Source organism: Montipora capricornis, chromosome 11 (genome assembly GCF_036669925.1).
Source record: "Montipora capricornis isolate CH-2021 chromosome 11, ASM3666992v2, whole genome shotgun sequence".
In the NCBI taxonomy this organism is placed as follows: Eukaryota; Metazoa; Cnidaria; class Anthozoa; order Scleractinia; family Acroporidae; genus Montipora; species Montipora capricornis.
Window position 1 is genome coordinate 636508 of NC_090893.1, and position 7500 is coordinate 644007.

The window sequence follows — 7500 nt, forward strand, 5'->3', positions numbered from 1 at the left end:
AACTAGATTTAGACTCGGCGCATGGCTTGTTTGTCTTGTCGACCAAGAGAGCAGGGAAGGAACGAAGTGCAGATTAACAAAGGACTCAGGGCTAAATGCGTCCAAGTTAGGGCGTCCCGTTTTTATACTAGACGCATTTAACGTCTGAGACGTTAAGGTCGTCTGTTAAGTGCGTCTCAACGACGCACTTAAAACAAGACGTTAAAGTCGTCAGACGTTAAATGCGTCTGTCTTATTTCTCGTTTTTATACTAGACGTTAAAGTCGTCTTGAGACGACTTTAACGTCTCAGACGACTTTAACGTCTCTAGCATAAAAACGGCCAATGTGATCATACAATTATGGGGCTCTTCACATGATCCCGGTTGACCGAGATGGATCGGTTACCGAGACGAAATTCGTTCCTGTTCATACGGCGACTTTAAGCCCGCTTTCCGAGATGAAAAACTTGTGACGCGACCATTCAGATATAAAATGTAACGAACAAGCGTGGCGAGAAATTGTCGATTTTCTTTGTTTAAGCAACCTCAAATTAATTTTGACTTTACGTTAACTATCAAATCGTAGTTAATAGAGAGGACTGGTTTCGAAGCTCGGCAAACACTAAAGGACCAAACAAAGTCGCCAAGATTTAGATTGAAAAGTCCACGACCGTGCACAATCTTTTGTTTTGCGCTCATGCACTATGCATGAATTACGTAACCATCACGTTCTATTGGTTAGTTACTCAGTACGGAATAAACAACTATTGTGTTTTGTGCACGGTCAACTGAGGCCAAAAAAGAGAACAAAAACCTACAACATAGAAATTTTTCGGGTTTCATAACCATTCCCCTCTATTAACTATGATCAAATAAAACTAATCTAAGCTTCATTATCGAAGAAAAGAGAAGTAAAAACTCGGTAATGTCCGTTTTATAACGAAAATGTATTGTATTATTTTCCTCCCTTTAACCGGGATGGATTGTTCATATGGCAAAATTTTCAGCCCGCTACCGAAGCAACATCTCGGAAACCCGGGCCAGCCGGGCTCATATGAAGAAGCTCTAAACAATAATTAATCAGCGCAATACCTAAGACACCTTTTATCAAGTTCTGGGACACTATTTGATTAATTCCCGCTCCTTTAATGCTCTCCATATCTCTGGCACAAGGGTGCATTTTTAAAGGCGACTTTACGACTTTCAGGTATTAGAAAAAGTTGGTATTAGAAATTCCGGGAATTTCAAGTACATTCTCAGTAAATTCTAATCTTGAGAAATCTGTACAATTAAAATGCTACTGAGATGAAATTTTGACTTTTTCTTGTTTTTTGCTTTTCGTGACCTTTAAAGGCCAATAATCACGCCTGCCAAATTTGAGTTGGAAATTACAAGTGGAAGTGCGCTTTTTCGATGCATGCTTTTCGTGAACGAGCGACCGCCCATTACTTGTCCCAGTGAGATCCCAGGGAGTCCGTGACATCATCATATCATCAAAACCAAAGTGCTCTGAGGCGAAGTGACAGCTCCACACGTGGAAAAATATCCGGGAATAGACCTTTTCGGCTTGTACATTTTGTTTTCTTGATACAGATCATGTTATAATACTCAGGAGGCTTGGTCCTTTGTTTTGTTCATTAAAAAGAGTGCATGCCGGCATATTCATGCTTGCATGCCCTCATTTTAATGAACAAAACAAAAGACCAAACCTCCTGAGTATTATAACATGATCTGTATTAAGAAAACAAAATGTACAAGCCGAAAAGGTCTATTGGAAACTCTTTGCAAACGCCAAAGAGAAATTGTGAACTGGCCAAGTGGAAAGCGTTTGTTCGCACTCACAGCTACAACTTCAACACCAAGGGGCTTTTCAAGATTTGCTCAGTTCATCAGGGTAATAAGCATTAATATTTTTGTTCCCTTTTTGGGATAGTTGAGGTTAAGAGTACGGAACTTTTAGAGTTAAATAAATACAAGTACAAGAGCGCGAAGTCTCCATTGTCGTTGAGAAGGCAAAAGACAAAAACACCCTGGGAACGAGGTTGCATGAAATATATGTTTTTAAGATAAGTAAACGCAAGTGGTGACAGGCCACACTGATTCCCTTCCTGTGTGAAAACATGTATAGAACCTTTTATTGTTTTGCTCTAACGACCAGAGGATTTTCCCTTTTTTGTAGGAAATAATAGATGCTTACAAGTAAAGGCTATTGAAAGCAATGTGAAGTAAAATCTAACAGTAATACAGTGCGTGACGTTTCGTCCAAACTTCATTCATTATCAAGCCAAAAGTGAAGATAAAAATTTTTGCATAAGTATAAATATAAAACAAAGAAGTAAAGGAATGTAAAGTATGAAAATGTAAAAAAATTCAGACTGAGTCTCAGTTCGTTAATAAAAACTTCTTGAACTTTTTTAAGATGGTAAAATTCTTGGTAAGATCATTGGGCACATTAGAACGTTTCACACGGAAATGTTTTCCAATGTTTTCCAAATGTTTTCCAGCATTCTTGTGCTCGTCTACGCGGTGATACAAATGCCGCCGCGTGTAACCAACATAACTTGCATTACACATGTCACTTTTAAATTGATAAACAAGAGATTGTTGGTTGACAATAGACGGCTTGACGTCGCACGGTTTCAGAGGTTGTTTCATCTTGTGGCTGACAAAGTGGGATGGACGGTCACTTCCGCGATATTGTAAGTGTCGATTCGGAGGAGGAGAGAACACTTGAGAGAGCACATTAGTTTATTGGATCATAGTTAATATAAGCGAGAACAATGTTGTCGCAATTGATATTGAATTGACCGTGACCCTGCGCAATCTTTTTTTTTCGCTTCGCACGGGTTCGCAACTTATAATTTAATCGAGGGATTTGGTTGGTTATCTTCTCGAAAAAAGGTGTGTTTTGTGCAGGGTCAGAGCCAAAAATACGGACAAAAACATGAAACTAAGGAACTTGTCCAGTTTCATAACCATCTCCAAGCATTAACTATGATTGGATCCAAAGTGAAACAGGGAGTTGTGACCGCGCATGGCTACCTAATTTATACGAATAGAGAACAATACATGATACATGACAAACATTCCTACATGAGGTTCACACATATTCTACATCCCCCTTTGTAAAACAAATCAATACAGACTGTAATGAAAGTAAAGAAACCGAACAAAGTTAATAGATAATCACGCGCTGAAAGAAAACGAACGAAACTAATTACACCAAAAATAATTCGTAGTTCATCAATCCCAATAGCTAATCCAGTCCAAGAATAGAATTTAAACGACTTTCTCCAATCAAGTAACAAAATCTTGATATCTGGTATTTGGTCTTGAGATCCGTCCAGACCTAGTGAAAACAAGTGGTCTTTGTGCATTGGGACGCGAGAGGCAACTGGAAGCAGAAACATTTGCCGTAGACTTTTATGATGGAGATTTAACTGGAGTCCCAGGTCTGACAGACGTCCTTACAGGAGAATGCCGAGGGACTGGAGACTTGGCAGTTGTCATGGGTGGAGACTGAACAGAGGAGCAAGGAGAAGCTCTCTGTTTGGCTGCTGCCGGAAAAGCGTGCACATTTCGATTGGTTGCTTCAGGAGGAGCAGGAGCACGTTCTGGAACAGCCTGAAGATGTCTGCGGTTTCTGCAGTTCTCTCTCTCAGTACTCTCTCTCTCTCTCTCTCTCTCTCTCTCTCTCTCTCTCTCTCTCTCTCTCTCTCTCTCTCTCTCTCTCTCTGTCTCTCTCTCTCTGTCTCTCTCTCTCTCTCTCTCTCTCTCTCTCTCTCTCTCTCTCTCTCTCTCTCTCTCTCTCTCTCTCTCTCTCTCTCTCTTTCTCTCTCTAACATTCACAATGTAGGACCGCGGGTCTGCAGTGGGTTGTTTCACAATAACAACTTTCTCATATCCTTTTCTAGTGTGAAGTCTCACAAACCTGCTGAGGATTGAGAGGTGGAAGAGGTTTGGCGCCACGATCATGAGAGGCCTTTTGCTGCATACGCTTCGATTTGAGGTGCGAGAAAACATGGACTGTGGGAAGAGAGGACTATTGGTGACATGATGGAAATTCCATTCTTCAGCATACTTAAGCTTCTAACTTCTCTACTGAAAAATCGTGGGCTTTTGTCGATCAGCAACCTGCATGGAATTCAATGAACAGAAAAGTGGCGCTTCATCTTCTGAATAACAGTTTTGGCAGACAAATCGTGGAGATAATTCATCTCGAACCAGCCGGAATATGAGTCAACCAGAATTAAGTATTGCGTTGATTGCCAATCAAATATATCAGCACTGACAAGGGACCACGAAAGCACCGGAACAGGGTGGACCAGATGCGGCTCTTTCTGCTGGTGTGGTTTTTCACTGTTGTAATGTTGACACGAGGTTAACAAACGTACAATCCATTTCCAGCATCATGGAGGGCCAGTATATATCCTTTGCTCTTCTCTTGGTAGCATCTGTTCCTGGATGCCCTTTGTGGAGAAGATGGATGTATTCTTTGTGCAAGGAATTTGGAACCACAACTTTGAGGTCTTCCAGAATCACTCCATTGTCAACAATCAGCTCATCTCTTATAGGGAAGTAGACTTTAACATCTGGGGTTACACTCTTGAGCTTTGACGGTCAGCCATTTGCAATGAAATGGGCCACTTTTTGCATAATGGCATCTGCAAGAGTGTGACTCTAGAGCTCGGCCATGCGTAAGGGAGAGATCGACGAGAAAGATAACACATCAAGCTGATCGTCATCCTCTACACCAGGTTCTTCAGTAATGCAGGCTCTTGACAATGCATCCGCTACATGAAGCTCCGTTCCTCTTCTGTAAATGAACTTCAAATTGTACCTCTGAAGCTGTAACAGCATACCTTGCAGACGGGCAGGTGCAGTATGAAGAGACTTGTTGAGAATTGCCGTAATAGGCTTGTGGTCAGTTTCAATGATGGCTTCTCGACCATAAATGAAATCGGGAAATCTCTGGTATGTAAATGTCGAAGCGAGCAGTTCTTTCTCGACCTGCGCGTATCGAGATTTGTCTTCTGTAAGAGTGCGCGAGGCATAGGCGACAGGGTTCTCATACTGAAGGTATACAGCACCAAGGCCACTCTTAGAGGCATCGACAGACAGCGTAACAGACTTTAAGGGGTTGAAATTCTTAAGGACTGGTGCTTAAGAGATGTCAGATTCCAGAGCTATAAAAGCTTGTTGCTGAGGTTCCTCCCAAGTCCAATGTATATGTCATTCCGAAGCAATTGGCGTAGTGGCGCAGTCTTCTCAATAAGATTGCTGCTGAACTTGTGAAGATAGTTGATCATTAAGAATAAAATGCAAACAGCGGTTACAAGCATTTGCTTGAACAGGACAACCTTTATAAACTTAACGTTTCGTATGTTACAACATACGTCATCAGAGGTGATTACTATTCAGTTACAGATAAATTTAAATTCAAAAATACAACTGTACGGAATGGGAACTAATGAAATTGATTGACATAAAACGACAAAAAATATGCTATAATAATAGCGATAAAGTTTCTGACTGCCAACGTTTTCATTTAAGGCTGGCTTTAGATCACGGATAAACAGAGACTCTTTAATTTTACAATGCATAACTGATCGACCAGTTGCTAATATTTCAAACTGATCCCACTTAATTCTATGGTGGTTAAGAAAACATGATCAGCAATTGCAGATTCATCACAATTTGTAGTTAGGGCTTTAAAATGTTCTGTTTTTCTGTCACGCAATCGGCGTTTCGTTTTCCCTATACAGAAATCATTGCAATCCCAGCTGCTTGCTCTGTACACTACTTTTGACCTGAAGGAAGGAGCTACTAGTTTATCTTTGTAAGAGAAAAAAGACTCGATTCTTCGGGTGTTATGAAAAACTATTTTGAGGTTGAAAATACCATAGAATTTGTTTATACAAGACCTCAGCTGTTTTGTCAGGTGTTTGCTGTGATGACCTAAGACAGGTAGAACGATAAGTACTTATTTTTTTCCTAACTGTTTGTACAAGATCTTTTGGTGTATTTTGATGTTTCTAAATGAACCATTCATACGATACTTAACAGTTCCTATAGGGTAACCATTAAGTAACAAGATCCTCTTGAGGTCATTTAAGGTAAACTGTAACAATCGGGGTGACGAACAAATTCTAATGCAGCAATAAGCCAAAGTGCGGACTAGGTTTATTTTGTATTTACGTGGAGTAAAAGAGTAACATACGAAACATACGAGACGTTAAGTTTATAAAAGTTATGCCGTTCAAGCAAATGTTTGCAACCGCTGTTTGCGTTTTATTTTTATTGAAACTAAAATGGCCCAAGTCAAAGAATATTTATAGTTGATCATGCCAAGAAATCGGTGTAGTGCCTCAGGGCTGTCAGGAGGTGGAATTTCTTTTATGGCTTTGACCTTAACTTCATCAGGCTTGAGACCCTCCTTTCTGAAAAGTTGCCCTAACATAGGGTACTTGATCGAGGCGGAACTTGCATTTCTTTGGATTTGGCTTCAAATTGACTTCGCGCCGTCTCTGTAGAACTTTCCTAAGATTTACATCATGTTCCACAGTTCCTTCTCCCCATACCAATAGGTCATCCACAACGATAGCACAGGGATACCCAGCAAACAGCTCTTCAATTGCGCGATGGAAAACTTCCGATGCAGATATAATACCAAAGGGCATGAGGAGGAATCTGTATCTCCCGAACGGTTTGCTGCAGATTGTGAAGAGAGAAGATTCGTAGCGTAACTTAATTTGTCAGAAACCACTCCTTGTATCAAGAATTGAGAATACTGTGGCATTAGGCATGCGGGAGGCAACATCTTCGACCGATCTCATGGGATGGTGAGGTCTTCTGAGGGCTTTGTTGAGATCTAATGGATCTATGCAAATGCGAATGCTACCATCTTTCTTCCTTGCAGCTACCATCTGTGAGACCCATTCCGGGTTGGTTCGGACACTGGTGTGATCGCTCTGATTTTAACCATCCTCTCCAACTCTCTTTTAATGCACTCTTCTATTGCAAGGGGTAGTTTACGTGGTGGTCTACCAACAGAAATAGAGTTGCGGTCGAGCCTTATCTTGTAAAGAACAGGTAGGTTACCAAGATGGCCTTTAAATAGATCATTGTATTCGTCAAAAACGGCTGCTTGAAAGGCATCAACAATATCAACCTCATGGACCTCGCTGTGCAATTGAACCAAATCCACGCTTAAGGACGTTCGCGCCTATTGCTACTGCGCATCCTTACAGCGCACGCAAATTCATATGCCACGTCTTGCATAGAGCACGCGCGCTAAGTACTAAAATGAACAATGATAGGGCAGATGGCCATTGCATGCTATAGCTTAGCTTGGATTTAACGATCTTGGATGTTCGGTGACCCCTACTGTTCTTTTCAAAAACAGATTTTACTTACAATTATCTCCCCATAGTCCAAAAATGAACAAAAAATCAATGTGGGAAGTTAAAAAAAACTCAAGATGTCTGTCGTCGAGACATCGAATCCTGCCATCTTGCGGC

General features: G+C 41.0%; 1 long non-coding RNA gene across 1 annotated transcript in view; it reads right to left on the minus strand.

Annotated features, from left to right (window-relative positions):
* Window positions 1-7500, minus strand: part of LOC138023608 (uncharacterized) — a 38477-nt gene that overhangs the window by 694 nt on the left and 30283 nt on the right. The gene's annotated exons all lie outside the window — the stretch shown is intronic.